This window comes from Sphaeramia orbicularis, chromosome 1 (assembly GCF_902148855.1).
Source record: "Sphaeramia orbicularis chromosome 1, fSphaOr1.1, whole genome shotgun sequence".
NCBI classification, from domain to species: domain Eukaryota; kingdom Metazoa; phylum Chordata; class Actinopteri; order Kurtiformes; family Apogonidae; genus Sphaeramia; species Sphaeramia orbicularis.
The window spans coordinates 33,739,426-33,766,828 of record NC_043957.1 but is presented as its reverse complement, the minus strand read 5'-3'; the positions used below and the strand labels follow the sequence as shown (position 1 = coordinate 33,766,828).

At 37.8% G+C, this 27,403-nt stretch overlaps 1 protein-coding gene across 1 annotated transcript in view; it reads left to right on the top strand.

Annotated features, from left to right (window-relative positions):
* LOC115427402 (zeta-sarcoglycan) overlaps positions 1-27,403 on the top strand; it is a 737,662-nt gene that overhangs the window by 392,106 nt on the left and 318,153 nt on the right. The gene's annotated exons all lie outside the window — the stretch shown is intronic.

Here is a 27,403-nt window from a genome sequence, read left to right as displayed (position 1 = left end):
GACATGTGCAGAATTTAAATGAGTTTTCAGTATGTGAGGGGTGTGAGGACTTTCCCAGAATTCTTCTTCTTTTAGTCACACGCCTCTTTCCTCCTACCTTTATAATTTTCAATAGTCTGTACTAAACTCACAGTAAAAAGGAAAGTTTAGCGTCTTTATTTTCAGTGATTTTATGTCAAAGGTATTTCAAAGTGAAAATGAAAATGTGGGTGGCATTTAATTAGAAATTTGGATGAAGTGGAGGTTATTTAATGAAAATAGCACAATATGGAGGTGTGAAAAGATTTGCTTGCTGTTAAGTAGGAGAATAGGGTTTAAATGGATAAACCACTTCAAACCACTGGAAAATGTCAAGAAAGTTCTTTTTTTTTTTTTTCAATTTTTTTCCCCAGATGAAATCCAAGTACCCAACTCTATTGTTATTTAATCAAAGTGAAGTCAAATTACTTTTACAATGTCATTCAAGAACAAAACAGCATAGCACCTCCAGAAATATATCTTAAACTGACCCTAAAACAACTAGCAATCAACAATAAATAGTCTGTAATAAATAAATACTTAGAAAATAAGTAATGAGTAATAAATACATATTAACATGTATAAAATAAATACAAAATACAAGGCAATTTACATGACCTTCCCATTTTATCCTCTCACCTTTCTGCAGATTTGCTTCCGATTTGGCTGCAAAGAGTAAACTCCAAAAACGTGAAAAACAAGCATTGCATGTTTTTACGAAAGCTGCAACAATCCCAAAAGAAAGCTGCTAAATCTTAGAATGACTGTAATACTGTTCCGGTGGCTACCAACGACCTCACTGAGCTTTTGAGTATGATAGGTAACGTTAGCTGGTCACCGCAAATCACACTGGATGGGATGCATTTATGTGAACACCCAAGTCCGAGATGATTTATCAAAAATATATATTATTTTGGATTTAGAGGAAAAGAAAAATGATTTGTCTCTTTCACAATAGTTTCAGTTTTCTATCCCACTGAAACCGCCACCGTAGCACTGGCAGCAGTTTCTTAGAGAGTGCGGAACAAGGTTATTATCGTTAACGAAAACGAACGAAATGACGAAAACTAAAATTGAAACAACATTTTCGTTAACTGAAATAAATAAAAACTCTAATTAAAAGAAAAAAACGATAACTAACTGAAACTGTATCGTGAGCTTACAAAACTAACTAAAACGTATAAAAATTATGGATACAATTCCCTTCGTTTTCGTCTTTGTCAATGTCAGATTGATATGAAATTAATTTATTTCGCTCCAGCAGTTTTTGCTGGTGACACCATACGACACTTCAGTCTGTCATGTCTGGTCACTGGTGGTTTCCAGTCGTCTTCTGGTCCCCACTCTACCTGGAACATACAGACTAAAGCTGGGACAAAGCAGCACCGTCCTGTCTGGGGTTTACTTTAGTGATACATGGGTCAGGTTTTTTTTTTTTTTTTTTTTTTGGCGTACCGTGTGTGTGCGCGTGAGTGACAGAGACAGAGCTGAGCTAAAGGACAGTCAGTGTTGAACTAGCATCCAGGTTAAAACTGGAGAGTTTATCACCATGAAAAGGCCTTCCAAGCCCTGAACTGCACAGTTTAGAAGAGGAGAAAAGAGGAGGATGAAAACTAATCCAATTACAGAGGTATGGAACCTGTTAGAATGTTAAAAAACGTTTGATGTTACTAGCTACAGCTAGCTGAACTGAACTGAAGCAAAGTTAGCTAATAATGGAACTGGAGATGATTAAGAGATGACATATCTGCTAAGGTGTGGTTTACTGCTGATGAACTGGGTTATATATGTTTATAAGTGGTTTATATATGTTTCTATCTGCTTTAACTGCTGGTTAGCTGGTTTATATATATTTCTGTCTGCTTTAACTGCTGGTTAGCTGGTTTATATGTGTTTCTATCTGCTTTAACTGCTGGTTTATATATGTTTCTATCTGCTTTAACTGCTGGTTAGCTGGTTTATATATGTTTCTATCTGCTTTAACTGCTGGTTAGCTGGTTTATGTATGTTTCTATCTGCTTTAACTGCTGGTTAGCTGGTTTATATATGTTTCTATCTGCTTTAACTGCTGGTTAGCTGGTTTATGTATGTTTCTATCTGCTTTAACTGCTGGTTAGCTGGTTTATATATGTTTCTATCTGCTTTAACTGCTGGTTAGCTGGTTTATGTATGTTTCTATCTGCTTTAACTGCTGGTTAGCTGGTTTATGTATGTTTCTATCTGCTTTAACTGCTGGTTAGCTGGTTTATGTATGTTTCTATCTGCTTTAACTGCTGGTTAGCTGGTTTATATATGTTTCTATCTGCTTTAACTGCTGGTTAGCTGGTTTATGTATGTTTCTATCTGCTTTAACTGCTGGTTAGCTGGTTTATATATGTTTCTATCTGCTTTAACTGCTGGTTAGCTGGTTTATGTATGTTTCTATCTGCTTTAACTGCTGGTTAGCTGGTTATATATGTTTCTATCTGCTTTAACTGCTGGTTAGCTGGTTTATATATGTTTCTATCTGGTTTAACTGCTGGCTGCTTTGTGCATCTCCTCTCATGCTTTGCACATCTTCGCATTGTTTCACGTAAGTGACGTTGTGTATGGATTGCACCCCCCCTCAACCTGCTATAGGGAATTTAGACATTGTACGGTACATTGTGTCTCTGCTCAGTCCATGAGCTGCCCTAACCCGACCCCCAAATAAAGTGTTCAGGGTAACCCATATCCGCGCCTCACTAATTTCTTTGAATAGGATGATGAGGAAGATAAAATGTATGAAATGACTAAAACTAATACTAAACTAAAATTAAGCATTCAGAAAAAAACGATAACTAATAAAAACTAACAAACATACTCTAAAAACTAATTAAAACTAACTGAGTACGAGGAAAAAAAAGTCAAAACTAATTAAAACTAAACTATAATTAAAAATCCAAAACTATTATAACCTTGGTGCGGAATAAGATTAATTTATGCAACCATTCAGTATTACAAATGCACCATGAGTATACGTGTGTTATCCATGGAGTTCTAGTAAAGGGGTCTTATCTTGCTAAACCCACATTCATTAGTCTTTGACACATTTATTTGTGTATTTGGACTCTAATAGTTCATAAAGTTTGAATTTGAACCCTCCAGGTGCTGCAAAACTATCTTTATATTCATTTTGGCAAAAATCAAGTGGATTTCTACAACCTGTTTTAATTCCTGCTTAATTTTTTTTTACATCTATAAGTAGTTACGCCACAACATTTGCACATATAAGGTCAAGACTTCTGACGAACATTTCTCAGAGTACGACATAATTGTTTGTCAGCAGCAGCGGTTGTAGTCCATACTGAAAATATGTCCAAACTTTGAGTCAATTACCTAAAATGTTCAGTTGTTGGTTGAACGGGACAAAGCAGCACAGCCAACAACCTAGAGGGGGTGGGGCATGAAGTGGTTCATTTGCATTTAAAGGGCCAGAGCTCCAAATGACCTTTCTGGTGTCATTACTCAGAAATAGGGGAGTTGAATTAATGAAGAATTCAGACCCAAGCAGAGCATTTACAGTTTATGTAGACCACAGGGAAATGTTTTAAAATGCATAATTCCATTAAAAAAAAAAAAAAAATCACTTCTTTAAATGATGTTTTCATTGCATTTCATTTACCCTTTCATGCACGAATTATGAGAATGTTAATCAAGATTTTTTTCTTTATTCCTCTTTAGGCATTTAAAAAACAAAGAGATGATTTTTTTTTTTGTTTTTTTATGAAGCTATTTTTTATGGAGTTGCAAAAATGTGCATTTAATTTTTAAAGCAATGAAACGTATATTTACTGATATACTGTGTGAAGCTTATGAAATAAAAACATTAAATGCTGCTAATTTGATGTTTTCTCACATTTTAACATACACTACAAACAAAAAGTTATGGATATTTAAAATTTTTGGAGATTTTTTTTTTCAGTTGGGATTTTTGCACAATGCATTTTACTTTTTTTGTGTGTGTGAATTGAAACACATTTTTTTAATGACCAGACATAGTTTTATTTACAAATGGCAAAAATGACCAAAAAAAAAAAGACAAAAAACAAAAAGAAATATCCTTAACTTTTTGTTTGTAGTGAACTCCAACTGCAGTCTAATAACGATAACAAGGAATTGATTTACACTCAAACATGTTAGATTTGGTTTATCAAGAACAGCCAAGTTACAGTAATGTTATCAGTTGCAGTGTTTTGTGTATTGTGTTGGCTGATATGAAACTAAAATAACAAAATCCATGAATATACAAGAGAACAGCTGGAGAATAACTGTCCACTGTAGTGACCACTGTGCATGAAAGGGTTAACATAACTAATAACAAAAAAAAAAACGCTAACAACATTGATCTTAAGGTAATATATAAAGTGGAAATATATACTGTATGTTGATAATAATTAAATGTTATTATTATAATTATTGTATAATTTTTTGATTTTTTTAAGTCTCAAGTCTCCTTTTAACCCTTTCATGCACAGTGGTCACTCCAGTGGACAGTTATTCTCCAGCTGTTCTCTTGTATATTCATGGATTTTGTTATTTTAGTTTCATATCAGCCAACACAATACACAAAACACTGCAACTGATAACATTACTGTAACTTGGCTGTTCTTGATAAACCAAATCTAACATGTTTGAGTGTAAATCAATTCCTTGTTATCGTTATTAGACTGCAGTTGGAGTTCACTACAAACAAAAAGTTAAGGATATTTCTTTTTGTTTTTTGTCTTTTTTTTTTTGGTCATTTTTGCCATTTGTAAATAAAGCTATGTCTGGTCATTAAAAAAATGTGTTTCAATTCACACACACAAAAAAAGTAAAATGCATTGTGCAAAAATCCCAACTGAAAAAAAAAATATCTCCAAAAATTTTAAATATCCATAACTTTTTGTTTGTAGTGTATGTTAAAATGTGAGAAAACATCAAATTAGCAGCATTTAATGTTTTTATTTCATAAGCTTCACACAGTATATCAGTAAATATACGTTTCATTGCTTTAAAAATTAAATGCACATTTTTGCAACTCCATAAAAAATAGCTTCATTAAAAAAAAAAAAAAAAATCATCTCTTTGTTTTTTAAATGCCTTGTATATTCATGGGTTTTGTTGTTTTAGTTCCATATCAGCCAACACAGTGGACACTAATGCACCATCCATTAAACTGACATTCATACCATTACTGTAACTTTCCTGTTCTGAATAAACCTGATCTGCCTGCAGTAACACGTTAGAGTGTAAATCAATTGCTAATTGTTATTAGACTGTAATTAATATATATATATATATATATATATATATATATATATATATATATATATATATATATATATTTTTTTTTTACACTAAATGCTTTTTTTTTTTTTTTGCATACTATCTCCATGAAGTGAGTAATAACTAGTATTAGAATACGTTAATATGTGAGAAAACATCAGATTAGCTGCATTAAAAATGTTCTTATTCCATAGTTTTCTCACAGTTTATCACTTTCTGATATTGCGTTTTAAATACATGTTTCTTTGCTTCAAAAAATTAAACACATGGTGTCCAGCTGAGTGGACATTTTTGTAACTCCGTGAAAAACAGGTTCATTAAAATTTTTTCCATCACATTGTTTTTTTTTTTTTTTTTTTTTTTTTTTTTTTCATGCCTAAAGAGGGATAAAGACACTTAGGAAAAAAATCTTGATGAAGGTTCACATAATTAATACATGAAAGGGTTAATATTGGTTAACTGCATAATGTGTGCTTTAGTTTACAGTAGTCTGTAGTGGCTGCCCTGACACTATACAATACTGTAGCACACTGTAAATGTCTCCTTGTTACATTGAAATTAGAGGAAAAATGATTAATCAGCACCACTGGGGTATTTTAAGCTTCATTTTAGGCTCCCATAGTGGCTGATGTTTGTACAACCTCCATCAGTGGGATAGAATTGGAATTACAGTCAGTAAGTACAACATTTGCTTTGCAGCAAAGTCAAGGTAATATACTTCAGAAAATGTATAAATATGGAAATCAGCTTGTGTAAGAAATATTTACATTATGAATTCAATAAGTTTAATGGTTATAGCATTGTATTGTTTATGCAACAACTCCTGCTATACAGAAATATATCTATGTTATTGCACAATTAATTAGCTAGTAGCTTTTCTCTGCTCCTGTTCTTTATATCAAGCTTTACAAATATCTTTCAACCTCTCATCCACATATTCAGAACATTAATTGGCTCTTCACCATCTCCGATATGTTTTTATATGCTTTGTGCTTTTACTATTTTGCTCTTTTTTCCCTATATGATTGCTGTTGATGCTCAGGCTGTGTCTCCTTTCTACCTTTTTAAGCTCCTTTTAAGAAAGCACTTCACTACACAATGGTGCACTTTCACAGTAAAATTCCAAATAGATACATTTGACACATTAAATTGAGGTATGAGACAGCTAGGAAAGTAGCTAAATGCATTTTAGGAAATTGCCAAATAGACATGTTGATCTGTTGAGGTTTGATTTTAACATGAAAGATACAGGGGTTGGACAAAATAATGGAAACACCTTAAAACATCAACAAAATATAATTTAATATAGTGTAGGTCCGCCTTTTGCGGCAATTACAGCCTCAATTCTCCGAGGTATTGATTCATACAACTTGTGAATTGTTTCCAAAGGAATTTTAAGCCATTCTTCAGTTAGAATACCCTCCAACTCTTTTAGAGACGATGGCGGTGGAAATCGACGTCTTACTTGAATCTCTAAAACTGACCATAAATGCTCAATAATGTTGAGGTCTGGGGACTGTGCCGGCCATACGAGATGCTCAACTTCATTAGAATGTTCCTCATGCCATTCTTTAACAATTCTAGCTGTATGGATTGGGGCATTATCATCTTGAGGTGAAGGTGTTTCCATTATTTTGTCCAACCCCTGTAGTATGAGAATGTACCAGCACAAATCATTTCACTCTTTCTCTTCTCCTCTCTGAGTCCATTACCACTGTTGTGTGTTTGTAAAAAATCTTTCCAGCTGAGTTTTTCTGAGAATACCATCCATGGGTTACAGCTCCCATACACCCAATATCCTGCATTGCCTCAGGGCACGAGGACGTACACTGTGATAGTATATATGCATATGAGGCAGGATTTGACCTCTGCAAACCTCTAGTAAAGCTTCCCCACGTCAAGCCTTATGTTTCAATAAAAGACTTCAGAATGTAAGAGAAGTGGGGAAAAAAAGGGGGGGTAAAAAGACAGTTAAAGAATATGCCTGAGGGAAGGCAGCCAGCACTAAGCATAAAAGAGCACAAGAAGTTTCATAGACTATATACTGATGTGTGAAAAACAGAAAGTGTGATGTACAGAGACACACTTCTACCTGTGTGTGTCCTTTCACTTGTTATTGTATGACAGTAAAGAAGGACAGAGGTGTTCTTTGTATGAGACCATAATAAAGTGACACCAGCCACTGTGATAATTATTTTTGGGTGTTATTTTAATTCTTTGTTTTATATATATATATATATATATTTTTTTTTTTTTTTTTTTAGATTTAGTGGCATCAGATGATGAGGTTGAAGATTGTAACCAAATGAATGGCTTTCATCCTCCCTTCAAAAGAGTTTTTAATGGTGGCTAAAAACACAAACACATGAAAAATGAAAGGCCCTCATTAAAGCTGGTGTTTAGTTGGTTCATTCTGGGTTAAAACAAACACTGACTCTGACTAGAGATTTTACCATCCACCATAAGGTAAGAGGTGTTGAAAGCAGAGTGGTTCAATCTAGAGCTTCACATTTAGATCAGTATTACATGTTTTTACAAATATACTATTGTTTTTTTAATGCTGTTAAACAGTGCAGTGTTCTTATCAGAGCAGTGGAAAATTAAAGTGAAATTAAAGTGTAAACAGCCTCAATAGCCACTTTTACACAGAGATCCCGGAGTAAAGGTGAGGTGGTGATCCCACCTTTTTTCCACCATTGACTGATTTCCACTGCCACGCCAAAGGAGTAACAGAGATGAAGACAGGCTGGACTTTTACACAGCAGACCTGCATTCCGGAAGGGGTGTTGATGCAGCGCAGCATATAGTGTGACGTATAACTTTTGCATTGGAAATACCCTGAGCATAGTGGTGTTGCTAACCTCTCCAGAGTCGGACTGTCTTTCACTGTTCCACTAATGTTAGTGTAACCCTGGAATATTGCTTGTCTCACCAGGGCTGTGGGTAAGGTGCGTTACAATGGTGTTCTTGGTTTGATACACTATATTGCCAAAAGTATTGGCTCACCCATCCAAATAATCAGAATCAGGTGTTCCAATCACTTCCATGGCCACAGGTGTATAAAATCAAGCACCTAGGCATGCAGACTGCTTTTACAAACATTTGTGAAAGAATGGGTTGCTCTCAGGAGCTCAGTGAATTCCAGCGTGGAACTGTGATAGGATGCCACCTGTGCAACAAATCCAGTCGTGAAATTTCCTCACTCCTAAATATTCCACAGTCAACTGTCAGCTGTATTATAAGAAAGTGGAAGTGTTTGGGAACGACAGCAACTCAGCCACGAAGTGGTAGGCCACGTAAACTGATGGAGCGGGGTCAGCGGATGCTGAGGCGCATAGTGCGAAGAGGTCGCCAACTTTCTGCAGAGTCAATGGCTACAGACCTCCAAACTTCATGTGGCCTTCAGATTAGCTCCAAAACAGTGCACAGAGAGCTTCATGGAATGGGCTTCCATGGCTGAGCAGCTGCATCCAAGCCATTCATCACCAAGTGCAATGCAAAGCACCGGATGCAGTGGTGTAAAGCACGCCGCCACTGGACTCTAGAGCAGTGGAGGCGCCTTCTCTGGAGTGACCAATCGTGCTTCTCCATCTGGCAATCTGGTGGACGGGTCTGGGTTTGGCGGTTGTCAGGAGAACGATACTTGTCGGACTGCATTGTGCCAAGTGTAAAGTTTGGTGGAGGAGGGATTATGGTGTGGGGTTGTTTTTCAGGAGCTGGGCTTGGCCCCTTAGTTCCAGTGAAAGGAACTGTGAATGCTTCAGCATACCAAGACATTTTGGACAATTCCATGCTCCCAACTTTGTGGGAACAGTTTGGAGCTGGCCCCTTCCTCTTCCAACATGACTGTGCACCAGTGCACAAAGCAAAGTCCATAAAGACATGGGTGACAGAGTCTGGTGTGGATGAACTGGACTGGCCTGCACAGAGTCCTGACCTCAACCCCATAGAACACCTTTGGGATGAATTAGAGCGGAGACTGAGAGCCAGGCCTTCTGTCCAACATCAGTGTGTGACCTCACAAATACGCTTCTGGAAGAATGGTCAAAAATTCCCATGAACACACTCCTAAACCTTGTGGACAGCCTTCCCAGAAGAGTTGAAGCTGTTATAGCTGCAGAGGGTGGACAGATGTCATATTGAACCCCATAGACTAGGAATGGGATGGCACTGAAATTCATATGTGAGTCAAGGCAGGTGAGCAAATACTTTTGGCAATATAGTATATGTTTTGCTATCTTCCGTGCTAATAATCACTAAACAGCAGGACAGTTTCAGCAAGCTTTATTTTCTGCAGCTCAGGACAACAACATACACTGATCGCGGTCCACCATGGACTCAATTCTCGTGTGTCACGCCAAAAACAGGTCATACCACAAACAATAGGCAGGAACCAAAATATTAAGAAAGACAAGGAGAAACATAATACAAGAATATATAATATAAATTGACTAAATAATTAATGAAATAATATGTAAATTACAACATAAACAAATGTCAAAATAATAAACAAAAATTAATTATTTGGAAATAAAATAATATTCATATTAAATGTTACATTAGCATGGATAGAGTCCTCTGCCCAAAGTGACAACAGCTCGTGGATCTCTCCAGTTCAACATTTCTCTTGTCGTGTTGATATGTTTGTTTACTGTACATGCCTATGCTCATTTTTAAATCCCCCTGGCTTGGGAGAGACAGTGAGAGCATATGGAGGCACTGGCAGGGATTCTGTGGCAGCGGGTGCCGCCACGGCTTCGTGCCACGGGTTAAAATGGCATGAAGCCACGGCAGCACCCGCTGCCACAGAATCCATGCCAGTACTTCCATTTACGTCTCCCGTCTCTGCAGCACGGGGGTCGCCGTCATCAAAACGTCACACCTTGGTTGTGGAACGAGAGGTATTCCTTTTACATAGCTTTCCGGAATCATGATTCCACCTTTATCACGACTCTGTTACCATCTCCAGAGGTGTTACAAAGCTGCGATGAAGATGGGACCACATAATCCCATCATTTCATTTCATTTACACAGACATTATTCCAGAATAAAGACAAAATATTCCCTTAACAGAAGTGCTGTGTGAAAGGGGCTAATGTTGCACCTCCTTTCCAGGATCTTTTAGCTGTTCTGACAAAACCCACAGCAAGAATATCCTCATTTCAACCCACACATATGCATTTCTCAGTCTCTGTATTAAAATACAATCTGGATACACGGGAAGTATCAGTTTCAGAAAAGAAAACAGGTTCTATACATCAAAGTGATTGTAATCAGATAGTAGTAGATAGTATTTACACTTGTATCTTATCTCATCACATCTCATCTTATCTTATTTCATCGTGTCTTGTCTTGTCTTAAAACCTGTAATGTTTTATACTAAGTTTCATTCAACATGTTAGATGTTTGTAATTGTTTGTGCCACTTCCTGTTATGGGGTCAGAGGTCCCAAAAAATAGTCCCTTTAACCTTTAGGAACCCCTTTAGTTCAGTTTTGTGTGTGCCTATTATAGCTGTGCACAAATTCCCAGTGTCTTATTGTTGTACCTGAAGAAAAGAGAATGAGAAAAAACTATGTACCTGTATGCTCATTTCAACCCCAAAACAACAAACCTTAAGTTGGCCTGAGACTTTTGCACAATATTGTACTGTATGTCATCACTGTGTTTATCTGACAGTATGTCCAGAGCAGTGGCGATTTCGAAAAGACTGCAAGGGAAGCCTGGCTTCCCCTAAAATTACAAAAATTAAATGGTCAAATGTGTACAGTTGTGTTGACATTTCATTGACTAAAAATGTGTTAAAACACGTTCATCTCACAGATGAGTTCGTTCAGAATCAGCTTTATCACAAATCAGCAGACTCGATGTTGTTCACTTCTCATACATTCCCGTTGCGCTGTTTTCTCATACGATCTCTGCTCAGTACATTTGCCCATAGACGCCCGGCGTCCATGCACTTCAATGGGACTGAGTGGAACAGTTGTTTTTCATTGCCTCAAAACTGGACGGTAATTGGATAAATGCCACGATGTTGTCCCGCCCCTGGACGCCGGGCGTCTCTGGGGGTGAATGGAGCTGTGGGCGGAGCTCGGCTGGGCTGGACGCCAGGATCCCACATGCTGATTGGAGGATCAGTTGAAAGGCTGAATCCTGTTTGATTGACAGCTGTTTTGAGATCTACTCCTTCACTTGACAGAGTTCAGTTTAATACCGTCGCGCATTCTGCTGTGAAATCAAGAGAGAAACCACTGCGAAATTACTTGTTCATTTCTTGCACTGTAAATAAAACACACTCGTTTGTACTTTTTTGTTTCAATTTAACAGAATTTCAACGTTTTCTTGTTTACTTGGTACAATATGACCATTTTCTTAAAAAGGAACGGAGGGCAAAATGTATGTTTAAATAACTTGACTTTTTTTTTTTTATGTAAGCCGACAATGAGCTTCCCCTGTCTGAAAGACAAGCAGCCACCACTGGTCCAGAGTACACCTCACCTTTACCTGTTAGTCGCTGGGATAGACCCCAACTCCCCCATGACCTCATGATGACAAAGTGTTTCAGAAAATGGAGGGATGGACTAAACCGTAAAACATACTTTAAATGTTCTATGTTATGTGTACAGGTTATATGACACATCAATACTGGTGATAATACACATAAATATCAACCACTAAATCATTTCACAGTTGGAATGACTGAACTCACCTCCTCCAGATCCATCACACCTTCATCCTGGAGCAGTTAAAAATTCAGTGTGACTGTAATTCATGTAATATAAGTAAAAAAAAAACAAAAAACAAATCTAGGACACCGCTTCTAATCACAGGTGAACAGTCGCTGTCAGTCAGATTGTGTCAAACCTCATTCATTTCCACACAGGTCAGGCTGAAGCTGACTGCTCTGAACCACCTATCTCACATGAGGGCATTGATTTTGTCTCGTAAAACCATTACCTTGAGCGGTTAAAACACCACAGCAACACAACAAGACAGGCTGCAGAATTTTTATTTTATTTATTTTTGTCATTGTAGGTTTAAGAGGCTTCAGGGCCTCACTTTCCCACTAGAAAAAGCAGCAAAAATATTATAAATACAGTGCACATTTGAAGAGATATTGATCTTCAGGCAGGTCTTTCTCATGTGGTAAAACCAGTGCAAAAGTCAAACTAACCTTTTCAGAGCCCCATATGGTTCTGCACGAATGTGTTCTGATTCTGTCACACATTCAGACACTCGTCACTGCAATTTCAGCCTCTTTTCTGACTGTTATCAGTTTTTGGAATCATGCAGTGGGTAGACCAGTGGTTCCCAACCTTTTTTGCCTCATGACCCCATTTTAACATCACAAATTTCAGGCGACCCCATACATTCAAAACAAAGACTTTCTTGCTAAAATCAATTTGTTTTTGATCATATACTAGTTTGCTATACTATGTTGTAAATAAATGTTAATTTTAGATGACATTTAGTCTATATAATGTATATTATTATGGACGGAGGCAGAAAAGCCAGGTGTAGATTACTGCACAAAGTATTTACAAGGCTGTAATTGTTAGAAATTTCAGGTGACCCCTTTTGAATTCCAGACACTACGTGGGGTCCCAACCCTAAGGTTGAAAAACACTGGGGTAGAGTCACACATTCAGGCATTGGTGATCAGTGTGATTTGGTGATTGGACTTAAAAATTCACTGAAGTATAAAAAGTGATGTACATTTACCATTCCATGATTGTGATATGTTATTATTCTGTATATGGTCTTAATGTCTAATAACAGTGTAACATCCAAAGTAAATAACAAATAAAGGAATATGTAATGCATTACCCTGCAGTGGAGTCAATCCTACCATCACTCCCTGGAAGAGGTGGCAAAAGTACTCACATTCTGTACTTAAGTAGAAGTACAGCTATTTGTGTGAAAAAATACTCTTGTAAAAGTAGAAGTACTGATTCAACTCCTTTACTTAAGTAAAAGTAAAGAAGTACAACTTCTCAATTGTAATAAAGTACAAAAGTAAAAAGTAAAACTGCATTTTTTGCCATGAATGAAGCACTACTTATTTAGCCAGATAAAATCATAGAAGTTTCTGTTTTCTAATTCCACAGTGAATGATACTGACACCAGGTCTGTTACCCGATAGGTAACCCACAAAAACATGCGGGGACGGGTAAAATTAAATGAAATGTGGGCAGGTAGCGGGCAAGGAAGTGAAAAAATAAAAGAAGATTGGGTTCATCCACAGCAGGTTTGTTTTATTTTGAAGTGAGCTTCACCTCTGTTTCTATCAGGTTAAAGACGTCACTGAGCAGCACATATTAGAGATTTAGTGATGGTGTGTGTTTTAGCCAAAAATAAATAAAAATAAAAATAAATAAAATAAACAGTGAGTAACTGTGTAGACAATGGGTTTAGTCAGGGGTCGGGTCACGATACTCAGCTCTGAGGGTATGGACAGAAAAGTTTGGAAAAAGTGGACCTGTGCAAGACTCCGGTACTGACCCTGTACAGGACTTTGGTACTGACCCCATGCAGGACTCTGGCACTGACCCCGTGCAGGACTCTGGTACTGATCCCGTGCAGGACTGTGGTACTGACCCTGTACAGGACTCTGGTACTGACCCCATTCAGAACTCTGGTACTGACCCCGCGCAGGACTTTGGTACTGACCCCGTGCAGGACTCTGGTACTGACCCCATGCAGGACTTTGGTACTGACCCTGTACAGGACTCTGGTACTGACCCCTTGCAGGAGTTTGGTACTGACCCCATGCAGGACTCTGGTACTGACCCCGTGCTGTATAGGACTTTGGTACTGACCCCACGCAGGACTCTGGTACTAACCCCGTGCAGGACTCTTGTACTGACCCTGTGCAGGACTCTGGTACTGACCCTGTGCAGGACTCTGGTACTGACCCCGTGCAGGACTCTTGTACTGACCCTGTGCAGGACTCTGGTACTGACCCTGTGCAGGACTCTGGTACTGACCCCGTGCAGGACTCTGGTACTGACCCTGTGCAGGACTCTGGTACTGACCCCGTGCAGGACTCTGGTACTGACCCCGTGCAGGACTCTGGTACTGACCCTGTGCAGGACTCTGGTACTGACCCCGTGCAGGACTCTGGTACTGACCCTGTGCAGGACTCTGGTACTGACCCCGTGCAGGACTCTGGTACTGACCCTGTGCAGGACTCTGGTACTGACCCTGGTCACAGCCTGTGCTCCTTCTCTCCTCCACTGATATTCCCTCTGAAGTGTCGTATTTAAAGTACTGTCACATCTGTTTAGTTTGAAAAAGTAACAAGCCTATTCTGAGAATGTAAGGAGTAGAAAGTACAGATATTTACTGTGTGCAAAAATGTAGAGTAAAAGTTAAAAGTTGCCAGAAAAATAAATACTCAAGTAAAGTACAGATCTACTTAAGTACAGTAACAAAGTACTTATACGTTGTTACCTCCCACCTCTGCTCCTTGGTGGTGTTAGTGTTAAATGGTGAATCTTGGAGACTAACTATTGTCCAATATTTCACAAAGGAGATCAGTGTGGTCTACAGAGAATGAAAGAGAGAGAGAGAGAGAGTGAGTTATGGAGTATGGAGGGACATGGGATGTGAAAGACCGGTCGAGGAGGAGAGTGACAGGATATGAAAAAGGAAGGAGAGAGGGTTGATAGGGTTGAATAAACGTCTGTCTACATGTGGTTTAAACACAGTGTTTGAACATTCACGCTCAGCTTCTCCCTCTGCCTCTCAAGTCCTCTGAGATCTGGAGAGGTGTCGGTTTCACTGCCTCGCAAAGACTAGTGACTGGATGAAGACTTGGCAGGGAGTTTGATGGGTATGTTTAAAGTGTTCATCTAGGTGTACATCAAAGTAACTCCCACTAATTCCTAATATTAACACAGCAATGGCAAGCACTTTTATGCTCTCCATATGTTTGTCAGATACAGGTCATTTATTCTTAAATTCGCCGCTGTAAACAAACATCAACATTTTTACAGTGTACTTTTGAACCCATTGTGACCCACGGAAGGGTGTTACGCTTATTAAACGAAGATATTTTACATTAACTCACATGGTAATATTTGGTACCAGCGACTTCAGAAATGTCACATAGCGTCTGAATTAGCATTTCAAAGAATGTTTACAGCTGTGCTTGACTGCATTAATGCTGTAAGACAGACCTGGGAAAAAAAAGGAGAGAAAAGATCACAAGAGTGAGAATACTGCTGTTCCTTCACACACTGATTTTTCCACTTGAGGGATGTTGACAGAGCATTAAGCATTCATAATCAATATGTGATTTGCATAATTAGGCATTCATGTGGATAATTAGGAGAAATGAATAGAAAGGATCCAAGAGGAGATAAATGCAAAGTAAAAAAAAAACAAAAAAACAAACAACATACTGTAATTCTGTTGTAAAGTTAAGTATTGTTTTACTCTAAATAATTTGAAAGTTCATTAGAGAACTCTTACTAAATGTTCACATATTAAATAAAAAAACAGGCTGCTTTTCCTCTGCTACTCTCAGCGTATGCATGTAGTTTTTGAGACTTAAAAAAAAAAAATTATAATCCATCATCATCCATCATAATTATGATCATATAATTATTATCAACATGCAGTATATGTTTTTTCCAGTTTACACATTACCTTAAGATTAATATTGTTAGCTCCTGTTATTAGTTATGTTAGAGTCTTTCTCATACAAATGCAATGAAAAGATCATTTAAAGGAGTGATATTTTGCTTTTTTGAATAGAATTATGCATTTTAAAACATTTCCTTGTGGTCGATAAACTGTAAATGCTATACTTGGGTCTGAATTCTTCATTAATTCAACTCCACAGGTCCATCTAAACATTTTCCCTTAACTTTTGATTGGGTGGGCAAGACAGACCTCAATTTGGACATATTTTCAGTATGGACTACAACCGCTGCTGCTGAGGGAACAATTATGTCGTACTCAGAGAAATGTCCATCAGAAGTCTTGACCTTATTTGTGCAAATGTTGTGACGTAACTAGTTATAAAACATAACAAATTAAGAAGGAATTAAAACAGGTTGTAGAAATCCACTTGATTTTTGCCAAAATGAATGTAAAGGCAGCTTTGCAGCACCTGGAGGGTTTAAATTCAAATTTTTTGAACTATTAGGGTCCAAATACACAAATAATTGTACCAAAGACTAATAAAAGTGGGTTTAGCAAAAATATGGTCATAGAGAGATGAAGTGATGAGAACAGGTGGGAACAGGTTATTTTTTGACATTGTTTGAATTGTGTCACCATTTACACATACGTTACATATGTTTGTTAATATAAAACATAATTTTATGAGCCAAGGATGTCACAGTTTTTGGGACAGTTACTAAAGTAACATTTAATTTTGTGAGATACGGCTTGAATGGACTGTATCTAACATATGCAATACATATAACCTACACCAAGACAGCAGAAAGCCAAGCGCTGTAAGCCCGGACTTTGTATTTACTAAAATGCTTTAATTACAATGTACTTCAATGATTTGAGTTTTATTACATTGGTAGAAAATGTTAAGTATATTCTACTAATTTGTAGACATAGTCGAATGTACAAAAAAGTTTAAGATGAATGGATTGAAATCACTAAGTTTTAGTCATGACCACACCTTTTTATCTCCGCATTGCATTGTGGGCATTGGGCATGTTGTTGAAAATGTGTTATTTTTATGTGCAGGGGTTCAGCGGGGTTGGGGTGTTAGTGTTATTTTGACTTAATGTGTGTCTGGCAGTGTTTATTGGCCTTTTTGTGTTTGTTTTTGTATTTTTGTAGAGCTGCACCATGAGTGAAAGCCATAGGAAGAACAATGGCTTTCCTGTTCATCTTTTATTATTCTTTTTCAATGTAAATCTTTATGTCTTACTAAATTAAAAGCACTTCCTGTACTGGCAAATTACATTGAGCTAACTTCCTACCTAACTTCCATCCACACTATAATATATTAAGTTGAATAAGTATACAAAGCAATTTATATGGCAAAAGGTTTGTGATGGGACTTTTGGCTCTTTGAAGGGAGTCGTTCAATCAGGAGCCGTTCACTGAAAAGAGCCGTTCAAAAGACTGGCTCTTTTATGTTTTTTGCATTATTTTGAAACACCAATGTTTTAATGACTAAATAGGCTACATGTGATGATTGACATTACATTTTAAAGGTGTTTAATTGGTGTGGCAGTAAATATTATCTTACCGTAAAAAAGAATAGTTAGTTCAAATGTGTGGGCTAAATACATGACATAAGAGGTGACATTAGGCAAATGATGGAATTTGACAAAACAACATCACAGTACATTATGTGGACTAGTCTGTAGCCTAAAAATAAAGAAGAAAATAAAACATTTTCTTATGAAATAACATTTTTTTCTCCTCAAAACAAGAACAATAAATGTGTGTAAACATACGGAAAAAATTGCACAAAACACAACAGTGATTAATCACTGCAATTACTGAAATACCTGAACTGTAGTGCAATTCTTAGAACAAGAACAGTAAGTTGGTAAATTGACAGGCAGTCGGACACTCCCTCCTTAAAAAAAATGTTTTAAAATGAACGGCTCTTTACAAAGACTCGGTTCCCATCGTTCATTTCAAAGAGCCGTTCAAAAGATTCGACTGGTTTGTGAACGTCACATCACTATAAAAGGTTTTAATTTAAATCAAATTGGATTTGAGTACAATGAACTGATGATATGAAGTCTAATGATTATACAAAGCAATTGACATTGCAACAAATTTTAAGTTAAATGAACTTGGCATTTAGTGTGTTGTACTTAAAATTGCAATTCCATTCAAATCATCCTTTTAAGTTTAATACACTCACGTTTTCGGTTTCCTCAAATTTTTTAAGTAAACTCAACCTATCCGGTCTTACAGTGTGGTTGGAGATCAATGGGTTGGTGGTACGATTCCCCGGACCAGCAAAGAAAATATTGCTGATATGCCCTTGAGCAAGGCACTTAAACCCACCCCATTTGCTCCCTGCGCACCTGACAGGGCAGCCCACTGTTCTTAGTCTGCAGTGTGTATGGTGTGTTCCTGACGGGTTAAATGCAGAGGTATACATACACTGACAAATAAACATTCTTGTTCAGAAACGAGGTGGGAAAATATTGAAAGAAATGGAAATCATAACAAGTCTGGTCCTGATGAAGCTGTAAAGACGTCTTCAGTAATTCTGAACAGATAGTGGAGAGAGACAGTTACTATGGTGTCATATCCATGACTTTAGGTGTGTAATTCTTTCTATTTAATTTGACAATAAACTGAAAACATCATTAAAATTATCTTCTCAATTGACAAATATGTGTGTAAATGAAGGCATAATTCAAACTGACTGTAGTACAAGGTTTCATGAGACCCAACTGGAAGAAGTGGGACTTGACGTCTCTATAGGAAGTTCCCTCTGCTGTGATTCTCCGTCATTGTCACTATTCTAAGCACGTCTAACGCGCTGCAGTATAATGAATGTGTTTTTCTAACTTTGTACTTTGGAATTGCCAGATGCGATTCTTATTGCAATGGTGTTTTAGTGCGTATGTGTGAAGGCGGCTGGTTTCAGAGGTGGAGGGGAGGGATTTGCTGTTGAAGAGACAGCTTTGGCGGTAAATTGGAGAGGAGGGTCTGAGTCTGTGTGTGAGAGAGAGTATGTGTATATGTGTAAGCCAGCAATTATTTAGCAATTGTTCATGCTGATTTAGGTGTGCATGTGTGAGCGTCTTGCCACATTTTGTCTATGTATGTGTGGTATGTGTGGTGTGTATGTGTGTGTGTGTGCCCCCTCCCATGAATCCTTTGGGCTTTCACTGCAGAGAAATTCAATTTCAGTTGTCACTCACCAATCAGCCTGCCTAATTCCTGGTCTGGACTAGACTACAGTTGGTGTGTGCCAGTTGTGTGTGTGTTTGCATGTGTAGTCGAGCGTGTGGTTTGTTTGATGTGTTTGCCATTTAAATATCTGCTCAATCCACAATGTTTTGTAATGTATTAACACAGCTGGTAGGATGCTGTGCAATGACCTCTTGAAGTATGTGCATAATATGTTTTAGCTGTTACATGCATGCTGCACCCATAACCTGCACACACTGAAAAAAAAGGATATTTTGGTGTATTAGGTCAATTGTCACAATTTTTATTTTCTAATTGTAAGTATCAGTGAGAACTGGAATAATTCAAGTAAAACTAAATATGTCCTTTGTGTAATAAATAAAGAGTAGGAAGAGTAAGTTGTATTATGTATTTTCACATAATATTCAATGGTTATAATCATTGCACATGAACCTAGAAATACCAAGTAAGTTTTAAAAGGCAATTTAAACTGCAGAAAAAATATGTAAAATGTTGTGTAAGTGTTACTTATATATTAACCATTAATAAAAGTTAGAAAAGGTATTGTAGCGAGCAACACTGATGGTGTAATGGGGCAGTTAGTGCCGAGTCATGTGACTCATGTAGTTTACAGTGTCACTGAGTCATGTGATGGTACGCTACCTTGCAAGTTGTAAATATTCGTTAAAAGCAAGTTGTTCTGTGTTCTGTAGTTCTATGACTCATGTTCTGCCTATAGGGGAGAGTAGCAGAGTTAACTGGGTGGAAGGAATATTTCAGTTTGACACCATGACTGACACGGTCTGTGCTGCTGTCATATGGTCTATGTTGTTTTTCACACGTTGTTTAAATAGAATAAATACCACTGCCTTTCATAAGCATGTGGTGTATTGGAGTCTGAGAAATGCGACCACTGTTCACTCTCCCATAACTTTGTTCTCACAAAACACCACAGTATTTAAAAATTACCTTGAAAAGCCATTAGCTTTAGGTGCATTAGCATTTTTCAGTTTGAAGCAGTTAGAGCAGTGGTTTCCAACCTTTTCTGTCTCCTGACCCCATTTGAACATCACAAATTTCTGGCATCCCCAGACATTTAAATAGAGAATTTTTTTTTTTTTGCTAAAATGAATTTGTTTTTGATCATGTAATAGTTTCCCATACTATGTTTCAAATAAAGGTTAATGTTAGAAGACATTTAGTCTATGTAATGTATATTACTATGGACAGAGGCAGAAAAGCCAGGTGTAGATTACTGCACAAAGTGAGAATTTTATTTTCCTTGGTCAGGATATGTACAGTCAGTCCAGCTTGGATTTACAAGGCTGACAATTAATACTGAACAAACAATAACTCAGACTATGAATTATGAAAGAGCTGCAGCATCTGAAACCGACCACAATGAACATTTGAAAGATAAACAGTACCACAGTGCTTCAGCTTCACAGCTAGTCTGTTATGGATTGGTATTGTCTCTCAACTCAACATATATTTTTTATTAGTAAGTTTTTTTTTTTTTGTTTTTTTTTTAATCAATTACTAGAAATTTCAGGTGATCCCATTTGAATTCCAGGCGACCCTAATGTGAGGTCCGACCCCAAGGTTGAAAATCTCTGAGTTAGAGTCTAAGTAAAACTTACAAAGGAGAAAGTAAAATTCAAAGACCATATCAATAATCATCAGTAAATTACCTGAGGTTTGCCAGTAAAAATAAACGTATATCTGCAAATAAAGTTTACTTGATGATCGCTCTTGTAGAATTCACTTACAATTCTAAGTGCAAATACTTTCCTAAGTTTTCATAAGTAAATAACACCCCCAATTTTTTTCAGTGCATTGATAGATTCTGCTGTCTTTAATGCAGTGTTTGGTAAAATATCAACATTTTTCTTCATAGGAGAACCTAAACTCTTCGTGTTTCATCACAACAGTAATGACTATGTTTAATTCTACACGGTGTATCAAAAAAACTATACATTTTGAAAAATTACCCCCAGTTCCGCATTTGGTAATTTTTGGAGTTTTCTTTTATGGACATCGGTAGGTGGGGGATTGGTGGATATTTGTCCAAATTTACAGACCCAGGTTTTCATGCATGAGTGAGCAGGGGCAAATTGCGCAATCCAAGTTAAAACTGGTTTGCGCAAAGTAGCGGTGGGATTTATATCCAATCAAAGGTCACGGGAGGGGCCAATGGGCATCCATTTTGTTTTCCACAAAATTTCCAGGTTACAGCATTAACACTTTGGCCACCATGTCACTTTCATTTCTTTACCCATGGCAGCTGTTCCTGCCTTTCAATGTTAATTCAACTTGTTTAGGCCTGAGAATGTCACTGAGGACAGGCCAAGTTAGCTAAGGGTTAGGGTTAAATCCCACCGCTACTTCGCGCAAACCAGTTTTAACTTGGATTGCGCAATTTGCCCCTGCTCACTCATGCATGAAAACCTGGGTCTGTAAATTTGGACAAATATCCACCAATCCCCCACCTACCAATGTCCATAAAAGAAAACTCCAAAAATTATCAAAAGTGGAAATAGGGTTAATGTTTCAAAATGTATAGTTTTTTTTTTTATACATGCTGTATTTCATATTAGACTAATATAATAGTAATACTAAGACATCAGTGAGATATATGAGTGAAAAATAACTGTAAAACTGCTGGTGGTCACACACAGGTGACCGTGGTAAACTTTTACTGCCAGTGCATCAACTGTGCTTTTTATTTCTAAACCCTAATTGTCTGCCAATCAGTTTAAGCATAAAATAAAACTTTACTCCCTCGGTACTTCCAACAGCTGAGTTACAGCAGGCCTTAAAGCTGATAAAACAACAATCGGAGAACTAATAAAAATGACCGACATTAATTAGAAATGGCGTTATGGCAACATAAAATAAAGGCTGAGACAAGAATGTACAAGAATAATAACAGGCAACACAAGTCTGGTTTATGAGCACCAAACAAAATTAAGGTTCTGGAGACTTTTTGTTCACTTCTTCTACCATTGGGGAAATACACAGAATTATTACAGTCTTGCATAGTTCTCAGCATCTTTCATTCCCCCTCTGAAACTCTCCAGGTTCATCCATCTGCCTGACAATGTATTCCTCATTTTCCCGTGACCCCAACATTTGTATACAAATCGAGTTTCATAAGCCACATTGTGCGCTTGGCCTTGCTGTTGCAGCTCCCTTCCAGTTTTCTTTAGCTGTTCTGACAACACTACAAGATGTCTGCACTAATTAGGCTAAATATATTTCGGTAGTCGGTTCTAGGTAGTGTTTCATCAGCCTAAAAAGCAACAACAAAAGCAGTCCCAAGTGTGAGTAGATCTGCTTTAAATTGGTCAAATGTGGAAAAATCTTGATATAAAACTATTACGTTATGTGTAGGAATAGGAGTCAATTATGCTCTAGTTTTACTGTTCTCTTACAGAAAAAGATTCCCAGATACTTAACCGTACAGATCCTGCTTTCTCTCTGTAGAGCATTTACTCCTGTTTAGCAGACAATTTGAATGTGTCATTTCCTTCAGGCAAATAAGGTGATAGGTACATGATCTCAATTAGCGCAAGAGCTGCTCTTTGTTGTCACGACTGCACTTGTCATTTATGTTGATATGTACTTTTTCATAAAAGGCTCGTCTGGCATAGCTTTGAGTTTCTTTACAAATAAACGAATCTGAAGCATCAGCGTGGCAGACAGTCAGAGAGAGAGAGACGGAAATGGGGAGAGATAGGAAGCAGGGAGGGTGGTGAATGATGCATGGAAAACGACAGATAGGAAGAGGAGAGAGAGGGAGTGATAGGAGTTAAGTGTGTGTGTGTGTGTGTGCGTGTGTGCGTGTGTGTGTGTGTGTGTGCAGTTTAAATAGAGTGTCCCATCATCCACGCTCAGCTTCTCCCTCCTGTCCTCTGCCTCTGGGGTCCTTAGGGACATGGAGAGGTGTCTGTTTCACTGCCTCATGGAGTGGAAGTGAGTGGATGATGGGTTGGCAGTCAGAGACAGTCAAAGTGTGGAGTTTCATGTGTGGCTGTGGGAGTGTTGGAGTTTTCAACAAAGTACGGCCACCTTGACATACCTCCAGTTCAGTATCCTTTCATACCTGATTATGAAGCAGGGAAAAGCAGTCATTATGTGTGTGTCTATGCGCTAACTATGCTTAGAATGGTAAAATATAGTTTTGGAACTAATATTTTGCATACTGTAATTATTTTTTTTCCTAGATAAATTAAATCACAAGATACAAATTTAATTTAATTTAATATTTTAGTTTCAAGGACCTTGTTTAGTAGCAAAAGTGAGCAGCGACCTCCTTGATAATTATCAAACCTTATTAAAATGCATCCTTAATTGGGCTACAGAACAGAAACATGAACACCTCCATGCTGTTTAATATTCCATTTAAAACAAGTGACAACATCTAAGGTTATTTATTGTCCATTAGAGGCAGACACAGTGTGTCTTCCACTTTGGCCTTTCCTTAATATGAGGCCAGTGTTTAATTTGAGGGTAATGAGCAATAACGACAGATAACAAAACTACTGCAATTTAAATCCTCATAAGTTTATTAACAAGGTTATGTGTAGTGTTGATATTCCAAAGTCTCAACCCCAGGGGGAAATTGCTCATGACTACCAAATCACCAACGAATTGATGCTATGTATCCACAGATTGTATCACTTACTGTGTAAAGTAGAAAGTTCACATACATCTGTATTATTGTATCATCAAGTTTTTCTTCTTCAAATAAAAACTCATAGCCGGTTATTTTGACAAGAGGTCACAATAACATTGTGCCTAATCTTCACTTGCTGCGTTAGCTGATAGTTACCTCTGGAAAAGAGGTTATGTTTTCATCGGAGTTTGTCTGTCTGTCTGTTTGTTTGTTTGTTTGTTTGTTTGTTTGTCTGTTAGCAAGATAACTCAAAAAGTTGTTGATGGATTTGGATGAAAATTTCAGGAAATGTTGATACTGGCACAAGGAACAAATGATTAAATTTGATTGGTGATCAGGGGGGCAGATTTTGAGGAAATTTTCAGGAAATGTTGATATTGGCACAAGGAACAAGGGAAGGCAAGGCAAGGTTATATAGCACAATTCATACACATGGCAATTCAGTGCTTTACAAAAATGGAAGAGACAGGTTAAAAACACACAGTTACAATTAAAACATAATCAATAAAACATAAATAATAATCAATTCAAACAAAGTAAGAGAAGAGTGCAGATAGAACCCTTTCAGTTGTTCTATGCACAGTTGAACAGAGCTGTTTTCAACCTGGACTTAAACATTGTCACAGTAGAGGTCTGTCTCACATCATCATTAAGACTGTTCCAGAGTTTAGCTGCATAGAACTGAAACACAGCTTCATCCTGTTTAGTCCTGACTCTGGGCACCAGCAGAAGACCAGACCTTGAGGTTCTCAGGGTCCGAGATGGTTCATATGGGACCAGCATGTCACAGATGTACTTTGGTACTAGACCATGGACAGACTTATAGACCAGCACAGCTGTTTTAAAGTCTATTCTCTGAGCCACAGGAAGCCAGTGCACAGATCCGAGCACAGGACTAATATGGTCGTACTTCCTGGTTCTAGTTAGGACCCCAGCAGCAGCGTTCTGGATGTACTGCAGCTGTCTTACAGCTGGTTTAGAGAGTCCAGGGAGAAGGCCGTTACAGTAGTCTAACCTGTTAGAGATAAATGCATGGATAAGTCTCTCTAAGTCTGGTTTAGACAGTAAACCTTTGATTCTGGCAATGTTTTTGAGATGGTAAAAGGCTGATGATGTAATTGATTCAATGTGGCTGTTAAAGTTTAAGTCTGAGTCCATTATTACCCCTAGATTTCTAAGCTGGTTTTTAGCTTTTAGAGTTAGAGATTCCAGATGACTGATGACACTTTCTCTGGGTTTTTGTGGGCCAAAGACAGTAACTTCAGTCTTGTCTGAATTTAGCTGGAGAAAGTTGTTTTGCATCCACACAGCGATCTGTTGGAGGCAGTCACAGAGTGAGTCCACAGGCCCATGTTCACCTGCTGTCAGCGAGATGTAAGCAAGAACAAATGAGAGACTGATCTGCCTTGGCGGAGATCTGTGCTCTCCGAGTGCTTTTCTAGTTACTTGTGTTTTCATCGATGTTTGTTTGTTTGTTAGCAAGATAACTCAAAAGTTCTGGATGGATTTTGATGAAATTTTCAGGAAATGTTGATACTGGCACAAGGAACAAATGGTTAAAGGGAGACAATGACTGATTTACCTCTGTTTTCTTTACGGCTTGTGTTGTCAGTAGCTGCACTAAAGATCTGTTTAGAATCATCCAAACAAGGTCAGAACCCAGATAGCAAAATCATTATGGCTTAAATCTGGCCCAAAACTGGCATACCATTTTGGCAAAGTTCTGGGCGGACATATGGACCCTAAATGGCCCAAAATAGGCAAGCCAAAATCAAACCAGAAGGAAGCCAAAATTCACCCAAAACTAATTGCGGACTTCAAAAATATAGCCATAATTGTCCCAGAAAAGCCCCAAATCCCCATAATCCAGCCAAAAAGTAGCCAAAACTGACCCAAAGAGAGGCCAAAAGGAGGCCAGAATTTGTGTTGATCATGCTTTTTAAATGAAGTGGGGTTTTCTTCTGGGCAGTAATTCCCGCTCTTTGCAGTGTTTTGGCTTTACAGAAATATGCCAAAACACAACCAAAACACATCCATATATGGAATGAGATGTTTCCGCTCTTTAGTCAGTCTTCTCCCTTGCCATAAACATCCCATACCATCCCTATACTTGATCCCACTCTTTGCCCAGTCTTTTGGTTAACCAGACATATGCCATAACAGACATATATTGCTGGTGCCTCCATATCTATTATGGATAACCTTAATCATACCACAGTTAAGCCTAAAGGTTTTCATAATGCCAAAAGAAATCCAAAAATGTCAAATGTATGCCATAATACTGCCAAAATATTTGCTATCTGGGAACTGTCACAGTTTAGTCTGAACCATGGATCAACCAACATTCAAACATCCAATATAATAAGATCACATAATAACTTAAGCTTCACAATCGAACTCACCTATGTTGAAGGAACACTGCCATTTCTTCACCAAACTCCATTCTTTTCATTTAGAGTTACGTCCAGTGGTAAAAACAATCCCAGTGTTTCTAGCTTTTATCCATTTGTCACTTTTATTGACTCTTAAAAGTTGTGTCTTGGTGGTTCTCATCCCCTCTCATCACTTTGGTCAAAGGCTCCATTGCATTTGTTTTCATCATCATGGAAGACCAGCAGAATGACTCACTACTCCCTCTAGTGGTCACATTATTCAGACAGATCGTAAGTAGGAATGTATTTAATGCATATCACTACAGATCAATACCACGACATAACTTCATTGTTCTTTACTCTAAAGATGTTAGTGACAATTTTAGGTCATTTCTTTTTGATATTTAAGAGTAGAAATACCTCACAAAGCCCATTCAACACTATAGGAAAAGGTTGAATGATTCATTGACTCATAGTGTGTATTGAATGAATGCATTTTTATGAAAACCAATCATGTAACCACTGCAAGACCTGAGTGAAATATTTGTGTACGCTGCTTTGTACGTGTTTAGGTGTGTGTCTGTGTGAGGGAGAGCACCAGAGAGAGGCTAAAATGTGCTGTTAAAGGCAGTATGAGTTTCCAAACCTGCTGTACTCAGCTTCTCGTCTAGACCGGCCTCCGTCATTATAGCTGTTCACACCTGCAGTGTGTAGTTTATCGCTCACACTCACACAAGCATGCACGCACACACATTTTTCTCACTTTGTCAGTAACAGTGCTGACCTCAGGTAATGAGAGAGTCCAGCGTGAAATACTCTGTCCTCCTGTGTCTCCCTCACACACTCACACACACAGTGGAGAGGGGTTAATGTGACATATCCATCAGACTTAGAGTGCTGACACACCTGATGTTAATCGCTTGAATGGTCAGTAGGCAGACACACACACAACACACACACACACACACACACAGAAAAAAAGAAAAAAATAACAACAAATAAACAGAAACATGGCCAGGTTTGATAGTTGACTGATATGAAGTATAATAAAAATTCTTGTTTTTGTTCAACACTGACATCGACTAATTCTTTAATTATGAGTAATTGTACAGCGATTACACAATGTATAAATCTAAAAGTGGGAGCGACACAGCGGTTTGTATGCTCTGTTGTTCTAATCCACCCGA